This window comes from Diadema antillarum, unplaced genomic scaffold (genome assembly GCF_040938485.1).
Source record: "Diadema antillarum isolate AM-2024a unplaced genomic scaffold, OU_Dant_1.0 seq00001117_RagTag, whole genome shotgun sequence".
Taxonomy (NCBI): Eukaryota; Metazoa; Echinodermata; class Echinoidea; order Diadematoida; family Diadematidae; genus Diadema; species Diadema antillarum.
This window is the reverse complement of record NW_027271931.1, coordinates 20098-36802: the sequence shown is the minus strand read 5'-3', so window position 1 is coordinate 36802 and position 16705 is coordinate 20098.

Below are 16705 nucleotides of genomic sequence, written 5' to 3'. Positions count from 1 at the left end.
CAGGTTCGCGGGCTTTTCTCGAGCCCAGGTCAGCAGCCCGCGAACATTTACAGTACCATGACTGGGATTGAGTAGGGGTTTCGGTGTACGAAACTGTGTCGCTGCTCTTACAAACGAGCACGCGCCGTTGTCGGTGCTACTCGCGAGGTTTCTGCCCTAAGTTGTTCTGTTGAGCTGTCATATGTATACGTGACGGCGCGGCATTTGACTAGCATTGTACAAACTGACAGTTTTTCCAGGCGAATGGCTAGGAAATAAATCAAGGGAGCAATGAAGTAAATCATGACCTGACGCATATTATCGTACGTAAGTAGGCCTATATTTTCCCCATTGACTGCAACTTTTGTTATGTGCGTACATGTAATATGCAAGTGTGTGTTGTGTAAACTACTCATATATATGCCACACATGCACTAGGGGCATAGCCTTTGGAGCTGGGATTTGTACAAACTTTGTCCGGGAATGAACGCACCTCGCCGGGAAAAATCTCTTCGGAAAATATAGGGCCGAGAATCGTTCAGTTCTGACGCGAAATATGTGTATACAGACGCTGCCTAGAAATGTACATACAATTTACTTCAACTCTTCACTTTATATCTTACTACAAGGGATGTACATACCTTTTTCATTTTCATTTTGCCGCCTGAAAGGCAGGGTATACAACTACTGTACTCGCATGTTCCTGTTATGACATGTTGCTATGGCTTTTGTGTAGATCGGTCAGTGCAGGGAGATGGGACACTACAGCCCATTAGAAAGATCAGAATAGTTGGTAAATTCTCTTCCCACCTCCCTGGTAAATACAACAAATGCGATCACCACTCACTGCGGTACCATTCGCTATACGGTGGAAATTTAAGCTCTATTTATGCTTCCACTTTCAGGTTTTTGCCGGAAGCATTTATTTTCTTGTTGTTTGTCTGTAATACCGTCCTTTTGTCCTACAGTTCTTAATCCGTTATTCCGTAATCAAAATTGTGGACAGCATAACTTAAAACCCTTTTGACGTGTGTATATCGTAATGAAACTTGCAGTGGAGGATCGGGGGGGGGGGGCGGTGGGGGGGGGGAGGGAGGGGGGAGAGGGGGGAGGTGGAGGGGGGGGAGGAGGTGGGAAGGGGGGGAACCCAATCATTGCATAATGTCCATAACTTTAATATCAAAACAGATGATTGAAAACTGTGTCAAAATGTTGGTCTACAAAGACGTTATCATGGACTGCCTTTTATAGTATCTCCATTGCGTTCGTAGATGCCACTATTTGCCAGGAAAACATCACTTACGGGGGTTCAAATAGCGAAAAGAAAAAAAAAAAATCGGTGCGCCGCTTCGTGGCACACACATCGCCGCTTCGCGCCTTGTGGACGATGATCGGCATCGTCGTTAGGTCAAACTCAGGGACCACGGAGCCGGGAAGGGGGTGGGAGCGGAGTTATTTGGGCCAAAAAAAGAAAGAAAGAGCATGTAAGTACTAGTATTCGCAAGCTGGCAAGCCTAAAAATAAAAAATCTCCCTACTAGGGAGGGGGATACCCCCCCCCCCCCGTTCACTTCGATCGGTCTACGGTCCCTCGCAATATACAATACCCAGCTCAGCCCCTGAAACCCCCCCCCCCCCCCTCATTTACAGTTGGTCTCCATGATCTGGGCCAAACGGCAATGAAAGTGCTCTATAGCTAATGTACTGATCAGCACGTGGGAAAGAAAAGCATAAAATGTCTTTTGATCTTCGTCAGCCATAGACAGTATTGAGGGATGGCAACCTTAAAACAGAAAATTGCAGTATTTGGGGGGGGGGGGGGCTGAAAGGAATATATTGTGGGGAAAACAGTATTTTCCCTGATCCCGCGAAATGTGTAGTAGGCTATGTGTAGCCTAATGTAATATGGGGGAAAATGAGCATGTAAGTTTGCTTAAAATCGCAAGCTGGCAACCCTAAAAATGAAATATCTCCCAGAAGTTGCGAAACGGCAACAAAAATTGCCTTGACGGTTTTTTGCTTTGTTTTGTTAGTTTGTTTTTGGCCTCATGTTAGCTGATAATGAATTAGAGTTAAATTTTCAGTGCCACTTCCGAGTTTCTGAAACCTGGAAGTGGCACTAAAATTTAACTTACTTTTTTTCTCTGTACTCTCTGAAAAATCGAGTGAAAATATTCACTCCTGAAGAAGTGAATACAAAAAAGGAGTGAATTTGGAATGAAATTGGAGTGAATTTTGAGTGAAAGCGTTCATTTTCACTCGTTTTGGAGTGACCTCAAGGATCACCCGAAAATTTTGAAGTGATCCCTGAGGTCATTCTAAAACGAGTTTTCACTCAAAATTAACTTTATTATCACTCTAAATTCACTCTTTTTTGTATTTACTCATTCAAAAATGAATGTTTTAACTCGATTTTTTTTTTTTTTAGAGAGTAGGCCTATCATGGAAACTGGTCAAGGCATCTTACGAGAACACAGTATATTCGTGTACTGCCTGACAGTATACCTGGCAGTGATTCTCCCCGGACTTGAAGGGGTATGGAATCACAAAGATCAAAGTCAATTTAAAGAAAAGGTACTCTTTCCCCATGCCCATGAAGGCCCATAGCTAAAGGGGGGGGGGGGGGGGGGGGGGGATGAGGTTCAGCGCAAGGAATTCCGCAGACCCCCCCCCCCCAAAAAAAAAAAAAAGATTTAATCGCGGCACTCCCTTTCTCCCCCCTCCCGTTTGAAAAAAAAAGAATGAAAGGGGGCTTGTAGTGCCACCTGAACATTGTCGTGGCAAGCCTTTTTTTGTTTTTGTTTTTGCTTATCAGCCGATGAAACAGAAAAATGACACGAGAAACGAAAAAAAAAAAGACCTGCATGGGGGAGCGTGGTTCATGTTGGTTTGTTTGTTTGTTGTTTATTTTCTGCTGATTAAAACCGGAAGTGGTCCACTTTTTCTACATGTATTTCTGAACACGTCCTCACCCCCCCCCCCCCCCCCCCGCCTGAAATGCCCGAAGGTGTTTTCCTATTACTTACTGTCTGCATGTATCACCGGATAAAGATTTTCCGGCCATGCTGTCAACACACACTACCTGACAATGGGCCGAATGCATAAAACAAGCAATTGCTTGTAAGCAATTGCTTCAAGCAAAAGCACAAGCTCGTCTAGCAAAAGGTGTAGCTCAAGCAATTGCTTAAATCCATATGCATAATCTTTTGCTTATGCCAATACCTTTTGCTCTTTTGCTTGTCCCGCACAGGCAATTGCTTGCGTTTTCAACAAAAGGGATGTCACGCCTGTGCGAACACAAGAACAAAGGCGAGTGTGGTAGCATGTATTTGAAAGGGTATGTGTGTGTGGAAACATTTCCTGACATAGCAGAAGAGCTATGAAATGCACACACAGACACATACACACACATGTATACACACACACGTATTACTGGGTGATTCCCATCACTGCAGCTTACAGCAGCCCGGATCTGCCAGATCGCACGTGGAGAGAGGTCTCCTCGCTCTCCACCGAAGTCAGACATCCTACCTGTTTTTCATCACATTTTGCGTGCTAACCACTGGACATTCTCGTTGTTGAAATGAAAAAGTTTCTTACACTACTTATGAGTAATTTCTTGTAGATTTATACCGCTCCTTCACAAGTGTGGTCTTTCTTTCATAAATATGAAAATGATACTTAAAAGGGAACGTTCCGGTTAAGCAAAAGCTCAAGCTCATTTTACAGAGCTTAGAAAATCGTAAGCGATTGCTAGCAAGAACTAGCAAATGGTATGTTTTATGCATACGTTTTTAAGCAAATGCTTGGTCTCTAAGCAATTGCTTGCTGGCAGCAAGCAATAGCTTGTGCTTGCTAGCAAAAGCTTCTGCTTGCAAGCAATTGCTTGTTTTTATGCATACGGATTCGAGTAAAAGGCTAGCACAAGCAATTGCTAGCGTTTATGCATTCGGCCCAATGATTCCCATGGGAATTTTGTTGTCAATTGGTCCAGGGTCAAGGATCAGGCTTAAATACTGTAGTGCTTACATAATGCTGAATTTATTTTTTTTTTCATAATAATCTGTCACCATGGTCACCATAGAATTTCGTTTGATAATACTGTAATGCAATATCTACTTATCTGTAATAATGTAAAATACTTTGCAAACAAACAGTAGAACCTTGAATATGAGACGCTTTTTTGTATCTCTTACGGGCGAAGATGCTACATGAGAGGGAGTGGGGAAGTCAGACGTTAATTTTCCACTGTTGACCGTGCTTGTTGCTCATGAAACCCGAAAATCCCCCCCTCGCTTTTGAAAACGTGGGCCTTGTGATCCTCTATCTAATCAATCGCAAGGTGGTCAAACTTTAAATCCAGCTTCGTAAAGGAACGGTATAGTATTGGTATTGGTATAACTTTTTGTGAGTTACTTAGAAATCACTTATGAAATAGTACAGAGCATACCCTTGTAAGAGGAATTCAAAGTTTATTTGATGAAAATCGGTTTTGACATGGCCGGGACATTAAAAAACAACAAAATAGAGCAAAGTAAAACAAGGAGATAATGTAAAGATGGGTACATTTATGAGTATATATGCACCTGTATTGGATATCTTAGCCATTTAAAAACCAGTTTTCATCAAATAAGCGTGTGAATTTCTTCTGGAATTACATTTTTTTTTTTTTTTACATTTCAGAGGAAGTTTTTCTTTATATCTCACCAAAAAAATGCTAGAAACTTGAAGTTAGGTCTCAACCAAAACTAGACTGACGGCGATGAGAATGATGGAGTGGAAAATGCGAAAATCAAGCTGTCTAAAAAGTGTAATAAATGAGGTTATTTTTATATCGGTGCGAAGTTGTGGTGTGTGAATGAACTCGTACATAGTCGTTGTGTGCCTGCCTCATAACATGGCATCACACCGCTGATTTCTTACACAATATAGATCCACAACGGTATATGCAGCTTCTGTGTAAGGCGCGACCGTGTAGCTGTATCCAGCCACTCTGAATATGGCTATTACGCGTGTGGCTGGATGATAAGGACACCTGCCTGTGTTTGTAAACACTGCAAATTTAGGCAAATCCCACACCGGACATTCGCCAAATTTGATCTCAATATCATATGATATTTTACGATAAAATGATATAAGGCTTACAGCCTAAAAAAAAAATCGAAAAAAGAGGATTCGCTCATTCGTTTAGAATATTAAAACGTGAATTTAATGTCTTCACGTCTGCTCACGAGATAGACTTTTACCAATGACAACCAGCTAACCACCTCCCATTGTGACATCTGACGTCTGTTGTCTGTCATCAGTTTTGTTGTCTAAATACATGTTCGTGGTTAAATTAAGGCGGAGGGGTTTTAAATACCATATCCCAGTTTTGATACGGAAACATTCAGTAATACCCTACGTTTTTATCTCGTTCTTTATCGCGCTTTGCCTTTTTTGTGTGTGTTTGCGTATACCACAGGTGGAATGCAAGACAACTGGGTCCTCTTGAGTAGCGTCTGATCTCCAGCCGTGAACAAGCAAGATACTAGTACTATAGGAATCCCGTGCATGGACAGTTTGATTCTCCTGACTTGCATGTTCTTTCGTGATTCGTGAGAAATTCGTGAGAAATTCGTGAGAAGCCCTCTTTTCAAGGACTTTTAAGTTCCAGGAAGGGCCCACAAGATACCTAGTATGGCTAAGTGTAAGGAAGATCCTGATGCTTGCTTTGAAGAAGCATGGAATCGCATTCCGAATTTCTATGTTGGACAACGCTCCAATGATTGTCCAAGCACGTTGATAATTTTATTGGAAGGCCAGCCCACGCAAGGCCCGTGGGATGCAAACAAAACATTAACTAAGCAGAATGCCGTAGCGGAAGACGACGCATCACCCCTTGCGAAGGCGACAACGGAAACGAATGGCGGAAATCGTGCGAAGACAACGCAACAAGGTTCAAGTGATACCAATACATCCTCAGCTCAACTCGCGACAGAAAACCGTGCATGTCCTGATTCCGGGACAGATGGAACTAGTGTCAAAGTTGAGAGTATCGAGGTCCAAGATCTTGGTGAAATAAAAGAAGGGTTCGATGTCTTTGAGGTGAAATACGAACCAGAAGGCGATTCAAACGATTTCTACGCGGAACAACATGATGTGCTAAATATTAGTGAAGACACGTCAAAATCTCCTGGCCAACAGCCAACGACAAATGGTGCAGGAACAACCTCGCGCGCACACTTGTTCAGGGCGGTCAGAGCTAACAAAAAGCCTGATGTATATGTGGAAGGGCCAGACGTGGAAGAGCCAGACGTGGAAGAGCCATATACACCACTGAGTGAGATGCGTGAGGAAATGGAAAGCCCTCAACAAGATCGAGGGAATATCAAGAGTATCGTGAGAGAAAGAAAGAAATTGAAGAAGAAAGAAGAAAGCAAAAAGAAAAATATTGAAAATGTATATGTTGTATATGTGGAAGAGCCAGACGTGGGAGAGCCACATACACCACCGAGTGAGATGCGTGAGGAAATGGAAAGCAATGAGCAAGATCGAGCGAATATCAAGAGGATCGTGAGAGAAAGAAACAAATTGAGGAAGAAAGAAGAAATCAAAAAGAAAAATGTTGAAAATTTACACCTCAAAGAACCTTTGTGTCTCGATGATAACAACGACTTTTATCAAGGCTTGAAAAGGTACCAATCAAAGGGAAAGTATACGGATGTTTGCATAGATAAAGTGCGAGTCAATGTTGAAAGAGTGGTAATCGGCAAAAAGAAACACTATAGGTGTAAGTTATGTCTTAAGATTTTTCCCTGCATAGATTCCATCATCGTACATGCCTGGTGGCATGTCAAAGGAACCTACTTCGTTTGTGACAAATGTGGGCGGAAATTTCGAACCAAATTCAGTTATGACGTTCACAGAGAATTTCACGCACAAGGACTGTGGAGAGAAATCCCTGGTCCAGGCAGCCGCCTGTACACGTGTGCAATGTGTCACAAGTTTTTTCCCACCAACGCTTTGTTGTCATCCCACAAAATAACCCACACAGAAGAATTCCCTTTCCAATGTGGCATTTGCGACGAAAGTTTTCGGAACGCGGATCAACGCAATAGGCACGAATTTAAAACACATCAAAAGGCTAGGAGGAAACGGGACTGTTCCGTTTGTGGTCAAGTACTCAGCTCTAAAAAAGCGCTTGATTCCCACATGAGAAAACATAAGTACTACAAGGCAGATCTGGAAGTATTCGCTTGTGACAAGTGCTCGGAAACCTTTCGTTCTGAAAGCAAACTTGTTGATCACTTGAAGGCGCGTCATCCATTCCGTCCTTTCAGCGCAACGTGCGAAAAGTGTGGTCGCAGCTTCTGCCTACCTTTCTCTCTCATGCAGCATCAACGGGTTTGCACCGCCGACAAACCCAGAAAATACAGTTGCAAGATGTGCGGTAAAGAGTTCTCCACGAGTGCTGCCGCGGTAGCCCGTCACAAAAAGATCCATTCCGATGCTCGCCCGTACAAGTGTCGACACTGTGACATGACCTTTAAATATTCCGATACCAGGCATCGGCATGAGATTCTTCACTACAAGGATGGCGAGTTTCGTGACGTTAAGCGACATACGTGGAAAGTTAGCCACGGAAAGGATGGGAGACAACTTCGCTAAATACTCAGTAAACGTCCATGATTTCACATTAGCTATATATGAAGGGCTTGCAACCAAAAGGCGCTAAATCCATTGAAAAATGATGGATTTAGCGCCTTTTGGAAGCAAGCTCTTCATATACATGGTGGCTTTCGTGGGGCTGAAATAGCAATGTTAAGAATCATACACCACACACAAAGAAGCAATGGAGTGCTTCGATAGTGAGAAGGATGGTAGAAAGAATATGCTGTAATCTCTCTTGATAAATGTCTTAGCTCTCACAATGGTTTCATATTTGTGGGGATGAGTATTGAGTTTGTAAACTTTTTGCGAGACGCTGAGAAACCTCTTATGCCATGTTACAGAGCATACCATTCTAAGAGGAATTCAGAGTTTATTTGATAGAAATCGGTTTGAAATGGCTTAGATGTATAAAAAAGTAAAACAAAGGGATCCTAATAAATGATAGGTTCCAACATTTATCATAATCTGTAGAATTTGTTTTTTATATCTCAGCCACTTCGAAACAAATTTACACAAAGAAAAACATTGAATTCCGCTTTTAATCATACGCTCTGATATATTTAAGAGAGGTTTCTCATTATATCACGAAAACGTTATAAACCGAGTGAAGCCTGGTCTCAAAGAAAACTATGGCATCCCTGTAACTCTGGTTGAGACTACAGGGGAGAAGACAGCGCTTCGAGTATCAAAATAATATGATGATAATGTACATTTCACTTGACAAATTGGTAACATTACTGAATGAGCATTCCAGAGGCTGATTTCAGTACATGTACATAGTTTGTACTGTATATTTTATAACCCGAATGTACCGCGTGTACCAACTGCTATAGGATGCTCTATTATCTTTGCGTTAATATTTCAGAAAACTCTGATACATTTAGTTATGAAAGTTAAATGTTACGTGTATAATACAAAGCATATACTTGTCATCCAACTTTGCTGGGCTGCTGTTCAATGTTAGCTATGGAGAGCTTTTAGTTGTGAGGAAAGAGGGACTCTTTCTTTTTCTATTGATATCTACTCATTTTGACAATATGCAGCACATAAACCTTAAATACAACAGTGACAAACTGCACTTTTTTCTAAGTTGGAGCGATTTTGTGAAGGAACAATGAATGTCTCACTGATTAGTTGAGATCTGTGAAAGTGTTCAAACTAACAGGCCAGTTTCCACAACTGCAAATTTGTGCGTCTATATTTGTGTTTTTAACCTTTTTATTGTTAATAACATCGAACAGAGTCATGTCGATATTTTCATTACCCCTCCACAGGCTAACCCAATATCCATTTTTTGTCTCTTCATATTCAAGACGTGGTTTTGTGGCTATCAGCTATTGTATTGAGTATGAACCAAGAAAAATGCAATCTGTGGGTTGGCTCTTGTGGGAGTGACCAAGTTGTAAGATAAGTTGTCATATAAAAGGTTATGGGCCATTAAATATTAGGGGAAAAAAAAATCTTAATACAAACCTGCATTCGTTGAGGTCGGCCTATTTATTTGGCCACTTTCATTGACAGATCTCGTCCATTAACCCTAAAAAGACTGGTGGGGGGGGGGGGAGCTTTTTGCCCCTCCCCGACATTTTGACGATACATCCGTAACGTAAAAATCTCGCGCCGCGAAGTTTCATGATTTTTTTTTTCTGTGAAGTCTTGTGTAACTTTTTAGACTTATTCGCGACGGCCGGGTACATTGTTCTGAAGTTACCCAGTATAAGTGCATATCAGACCCGAAATCGCTGAAAAGCGTGATTTCATGTACAAATCCAATGCAAATTCTGTGTCCAGCCAAAATTCAGAAATGTATCATTATTTTTACTTTTGCTGATTAAAATAAATTCATTTTCATGTTGTTTATGATCGGAATTGTGTCGCCGATGATTTCCATTTAAAAAAACAATAAAAAACAAAAAGTCGAAAACTATATACGTTCAATAAGAATCATAAAAATAGTACCTAGACCAAAAATTAGCAGTCTTAGTCTTTTATTTACAGATTTCCAGCCATTTTTTATAGCTTTATGTATAGACTAGTATAATTGATTTATAAAAAATGAATTGAATAATTGCGGAATAATTACATATTCAGTTTTGTAGAATACCTTGTGGTCGACGCGCGTGCCAATTTTCCTCGCGATCACGCGGTTAACGCCCAAGATCGGGAGGGGGAGGGGGTGAATAGATAAGAAAGAATAAGAATAGATAAGAATAGATAAGATAAGAACAAAACGTGATGATGAAGCAGACAAAATGACAATGTAGTCCTATATTTTGTGTTCACACATGTTATAGTTAGAAGCCAAAATGTTACACGGAGCAGCGGCTGCAATTTCTTTCGTTCTGAAGCGACCGCCGATTGGATCAAGAGAGTTCGCCAACGGCTTCGAGCATACGGGGGGGGGGGGGAACAAATCAAAAAAGACAAGAACAAAACGTAATGATGACGCGGAAATATAAGAATTTCTGCTCACTCGCGCGTACTAATTTAGAGTATTTTTTCAAGTCATCAGATTGTTGGTATAAATCGTTATCTATGAGGCCGTTACTATATCTTGATTGGAATCGTAAGATTTAATAAGCAAAAAGTGACAAGAATTCCATATTTGTAAGCTGAAATATAAAAAGTTTCGACTCGCTCGCTGCGCTCGCCAAAATTTATCAAAAAAAAAGGAAAAGAGATAAGAATAAAACATGATGACGACGCGGAAATATACAAATTTCAGCTCACTCGCGCGTACTAATTTAGAGTATTTTTTTCAAGTCCTCGGTTTGTTGGTATAAATCGTTATCTATAAGGCCGTCACTATATCTTGATTAGAATTGTAGGATTATTTCAATAAGCAAAAAATGACAAGAATTCCATGTTTTATAAGCTGAAATACAAAAATTTTCGGCTCGCTCGCTGCGCTCGGTCGCCAAAATTTATCAAAATTTATTACATTTAAATCACCCTCAAAAAGACCCCTCTTAAGTGCTTGAAAAAGCATATTATGTGGACTTTTTTAAAGTCCCTACCGGGATGGGGTTGGAGTTGAACACTAATCGTTGTCAGAAATTAGGGCGCAATTTTCGCGCTTGCCCCGGGCGCCGTTTTCTCTAGATACGCCACTGGATACACCCTGTAGACTATATTTTCTATGGCTTTGTGGGATTGAGAGATGTTCAAGTTGAATATGAACATGGATTTTTTTCTTTCAGCCCTCGTTAGTGTTTTTTAATTACTATGTATTGCCTCTTTTATTTGCGTTTTGTGGCTCGATGTAATCGATAGTTTGTGCAGCAAGTTTGAAAACGTGAAAGGATGGATTCCGGATTACGTCTGGATTCATTGTATAGATAAACTTTCCCCAATAACAGTGTATCCAACTCCATTACTTCCGGATGTGAAACTGAGACATTCATCGCGTTGTCATCATCATCATTTTTGTATGACTTATAATCTGGACATAATTCAAATGATAATTCTAGGTATTCAATGGAACTGAGAGCATATGCATATACCACCTGTCATCCTTTTGGAAGTTTAAAGGTCAGTGGAATTACGGGACAGGGTTACAATGTCATACAGAGACGTTTCTCTTCCCACAGCTAAGAATCTAAATACAATGTAAAGGTAACCGCATGACATTTGTATAATGATACACTTGAATTAATTGTATATATATATATATATATATATATATATAAAGCGGTGACTTCTTTTGCAAAACATTATTCAGCGCTACGTGAATCTCATTAGAAGATCCAGCTGAGGCACGGGGCTGGTTGTTATTCATAATTCTCTGCCACCAAAAGGAACATGCACATAAAGAAGGGTTGGTCCGACGGGTATTCGAGCTTTGGTCTGCCTGAACCGCTGTGAGGTTTTCGTGGCTGAGTTGGTTAAGGCGTTGGTGTTCCATGCCAAAGACCCGGGTTCGATTCCCATGCGGAGACCAATTTTTCAACTCTTGCGCTTTTCCGAAAAGGAGGAACAGTAAGAGGAATTATGATTTCAAAGCTACGCAGCAATTCTCCTTCCTTTCTCATATACATATATATATATATATATATATATATATATATATATATATATATACACACACTTGGTGATTCTATCCTTCTATGAAGGCTTTAGACAGAAGTATTGGAACAAGTTCACGCGGTTGACTGCAGGTTCATCCGTATTTATTGCTACTCGGAGTTTCATGCAATCTCCATGAGGGGCACTCATCAGGCAATTGCCTGTAATTACAACTCAGTAGTATTTATGCTTCGTTTTACAAAATGGTCAAAAGTTCCGTAGAGATAAATATTCAGGCATGAACATGATGAAAGTGAACGAACGCTACGTTGGCTCCTCCCTGTCACAACTGTTAGTTATTGTACATGTCGGCATTATATGTATCGTGTGTGTGTGTGTGTGTGTGTGTGCGTGTGTAGTCATTACACAAAGAAGGAGCTCGCGGATACTTTTACAATCATGTACAATATCAATACATTTTACAATTTTACCGAGCTTAAAATCTTTTTAGTGGTCCTCGTCCAGACTTTGGTAATCAACGTCTCGCAAAAAGTCAACTAACTTGCTACAAAACACAAAAGCAAATCACAAACACGACGTAAATTAACAATCACGCATTTTACAAGGGTTCGACATGAGTGGCATACACGGAGATATAATAAGCAATAAAACAGCAATAATTATTACTTTATGGCTGAAAGGGCCCCTGAAATCCAAATGCATCTTGATTTGTGTTGATTTATGACACCCTCAACATCACTTTTGCGATGAAACATTATCTAAAAACATTGCCATGTCTTTTGCTATAGTCACATTAATTTCACAGAAACATGTATGTTATGCTGAGTCGAGGGGAAGGTGCGTTCCAATGTCTTCTTGTTAAAACATTTTAAAACTTTAACACTGATTGACAGATGAGGACTGGTCATCTGAGGAATATCGGTTTGGAGGTTTGTTTGTTTGTTTGTTGTTGTTGTTTTTTTGTTGGCGGTTCCAATCTGAAGAAAAGAAAGAGAAGAAAATCGTTAAAAGTATAATTATGGAATGTTTGCAAATATTCGTCTCACCGCAAAAGTGATGTTGGAGGTATCATAAATCAACACAAATCAACATGCATGTGGATTTCTGGGCCCCTTAAAATACTCCTGTAAGCAGGAGCATTGTGGTAACTGCATTAAAATAATAATGTTATCTATGAGGACACAGCAGTAAATTACTCGAACTGCACATCACCAATAATTAAAAGGGGTAATCCAGTTCTAATTCCATGAAAGTGATGAAAAGAGTAAAATCTTACGAGTTCAACGGTAAAAAATGACTGAAATCATATGAAACTAAGGAAGACATTTTGAAGTTTTGCTAATTTCTGCCAAACAGTTAATGTACATTGGCTATGAATATGCAAATAGTGAGCTAACCATGTCATAACTCCAGAATTTTCCATTGATCCTGTAAAAAAAAAGACAAAAATTCAATGTTTTTGTCATTTGAAGGACAAGTCCACCTTCATATACATGTGGATGAAGTGAATGCAGCAATATTAGTAGAACACAGAGATGAAAGTTTGGGGAAAATCGGACAATCCGTTCAAAAGTTATGAATTTTTAGAGTACATGTATCTGCGTAGTCACTGCTTGAGAAGACTGCTATACAGTGTATGATGTCACATGCGTACAACGATATAAGAAAAATAAAAAGAGAATTTCCCAAAACTTTACTTTTTGAATAAAGTGCATATTTCTTCGACTTGTTAAGGGTATGTTAAGGGTAATGTTATTCCCCCTGCTTTCTGAAAGAGAGAGGTCAAGTGTTCTTTTGTTATGCGAGAAAAGTGAAAATATGTTAAATTTTCTTTATTCTTTCTTTATATCGTTGTACTCATGTGACATCTCAAGCTATAGTCTTCTCATCCCGCCTGATGGAGTGAGCAGAAACTTCAAAAATTCGTAACTTTTTAAGGGATTGTCCGATTTTCCTCAAACTCCAATGATGTGTTCAACTAATATTGTTGCATTCACTCAACCCACATGTCTATGAAGGTGAACTTGTCCTTTAAGTTAGCCTGACCCCGTCAGAAGTGAGTTCTGAGGTTGCGGCTCCAGCAAATCTTTTTCGTTAATAAATGATGAATTTCACATTTTCATAATTACCCAACGAATATCTTGTTATGAGGACAGCCTTATTTTACACATTTCTTTGGTATACTTGTACATTTTGGAGTGAAATTCGACAATGTTTTCGGGAGGGTAAGAGATAGACGGCGTTTGTCAGCTGAAACACTAGCTTTGAGGGACTATAGATTGAAAAGTAAATGACATTACTTCATTTTTTTTTTATGTATACAATTGGCAGAAAAGATGCTTTTGTTGATAGTTTGAGGTCTGAAACACAATTATACCGTTGTATGCCTCCTCAAAATGAAGAAAATGAGGAAGGGCAGAGTTCGCTCCATCGATAGGCTTGCGTGAAACTAGGACGCTCGCGATACATGTATTGTTACCCAAATGCCCGCCATAATTATATGGCTCCATGGCGTAGGCATACTACCTCTAGGGCTCACACTATAAATAAAATGGAAAGTACGTGACCGCTTCACAAAATCGAACCAAATATACCAAAATAAATGAAGAAAAAAATGATTGACAATCAGAAGTGCAGCTTAAATTAAGTTTGGTGAAAAACAAACTGAATAGCTGCAGATATTGAGAATGAATTCCTCTACAAACTGCATTTTGTTAAGAAGATGAAAGCTTTTCTAGGCATAATGAAATTTGAAGAGACCAAATTTCGCTTTGTGCATGTACAGAAAATAGGTGACTCTTTTAGTGAAAAGAACTTGTATACGTACAGTCTGTTTGCGGACCCTTAGACAGGAGTTTGAGCTCAATAATCCGCCTTGGAAATCTGATAGATAAAAGGGTATAACTCAGTAAATCAGGTTTAATAGTGAATTTGAAACACCTCATTTCTCCCAGTTATTTTACAGTTTTTTGTTTTGAATTTTGAATTTTAACACTCGTCTGTATGGCGAATTATTTACCCTTGAGAGCCCTACACTGTGTACTACCAGTACCAAAGATCGCACCACCAAAGAGCGCTGGACCGTAACAAAAAGGTTAGCTTTGTACCTGGCACGCTCTTTTGCTGTACTAATGCGGGAGTGTCTACTGCTCTGAACCAAGTCAACTCAAGGTCTGTTCAGTTCCGTTGCTGTACCGACGTGATAGTATGAAAAACTATATGGCATGACTCATAATGATCAGATACCGACGGATAAAGACGAATGGCTAGGACGTAAATCAAGGAGGCACTTTAAAGAAAGTCATAGTGTGACGCACGTAAGTATATTTTCCCCTTTGACGGCAACTTTATGGTGTGTATCGTGGCCCCATTTCATAAGAGATGTTAGGATGACAACTCTTGCTGGAATGACAACTTCCCACGGCAAACAGCCAATCAGGAAGCTGTATTCTTGTTGTTACCATGACACTGATGTCATTCCAGCGAAGATTTGTCATCAAATCAACTCTTTATGAAATAGGGTCCAGTGTGATACGGCTGTGCTAACTAGTAAAAGTTTATTCACTGTATACTTGGCCCTGCTGTCGCTGCACACAACCATTCAACATGTGTACAGCGTCAGCAGCTGGACAGCTCGACAGGGCTGTATTTTCACTTCTCCACGTCTAACGATCTCGAACATGCACAAACTCAACGTATTGATTCAGTTTCCAGTACCCCTACAATAATTTCATCTAAATCTACAAAGTCGAACTTTAAATGTCGAAAATCGTTGGAACATCTCGATCTCTTAAAATGCTGCTCTGTCCACGAGCGATCGATACAGATCGTCCCGCCAGGCCGCGCCAGCTCCACAGAGTGCAGTGCGAATTCGTTCAGCTCATCAGTGCATATCCAGGCCAATGCCATGCACAAGCTACACGTATTACGTAACATGAGGGTCGATTGTTTACCTGATCACCATGAACACAGCGGCTTTCTCTATGGTGTCTTTGAAAAGCTAAAAACTTGTTTTTCCCTTTTCCCCAGCTAGCCCTGCAAAAGCGGTTGAGCGCATGCACGCGTGTGTGCTGCTAGTTTGAGGTGAAATCCAGTCCAAATGTAAGTTAATCTGATAAAAAAAGAGGTCAATGGTAAAAAGAAAATAATCGGATGAATCAAAAAGGAAGTTATGACATTTTGAAGTTTTATCAATTTCTATGAAACGGAGCTGGCACAGTGGATATCAATATGCAAATGAGTGAGCTGGGCATGTCATAACCTCCCAATTTTCCCTTGATCTTGTGCCCAAAAAAGACACAAATTCAATGTTTCTGTCATTAAGTCTGAAACATGATGTTATTCCTGATTTGATAACTTGAGAATAGTGATCAGGCATGGACATAACAAGATTCGCGCCTTGGACGTATTTGCGTTTGAATGAAAAACTGGAAATTTCAAAATTGTGTACAATTACATAAAATTTGAACAAACACTATATACGCGCGGTCAGACTGGCAAAAGATCGAGAAGTTTAAGAATCAATATACCGACTTTTATTCTTAATCTCAAAATACTCCGAAACAAGTCATCATCCCGGAAAATCGCGTCAGCCATGTGAGTTTCTTGGTAGACTCTTTCGATGTATGGCAAGCAAATATGAAATGGTGCAAGACGGGTTTTCAAGCCCTGAACTACATATGTTTTCACTTTAAGCGTCAAATCAGCAGCATATGACACTAGAGTCCTCCCGTCATTATAGAAGTACAATCCCTATCCATCTTCAGTATAAAAATTGCGCATTAACTAATGGTTTTCATTCTCCTTTTGCTACCTAAAAGGGTAGTGTTTACCATAAGTATCTTTACCATCCATCCACTCCCGCGATGAACTCTACTATTAGGTGCAATGAGCGGGCGTACGCGCAGTGTACTGAAAGCTCCGTAAACCGCTATCAAAGGAAGATGTGCAAGACACCTTTTTTGTTAGGATCGCATAATGCGTTGTCATGGCAACGGCATATTTTCATAAAAACTTGTGGATCAAACTGCTAGTACTCTCATTTTTTT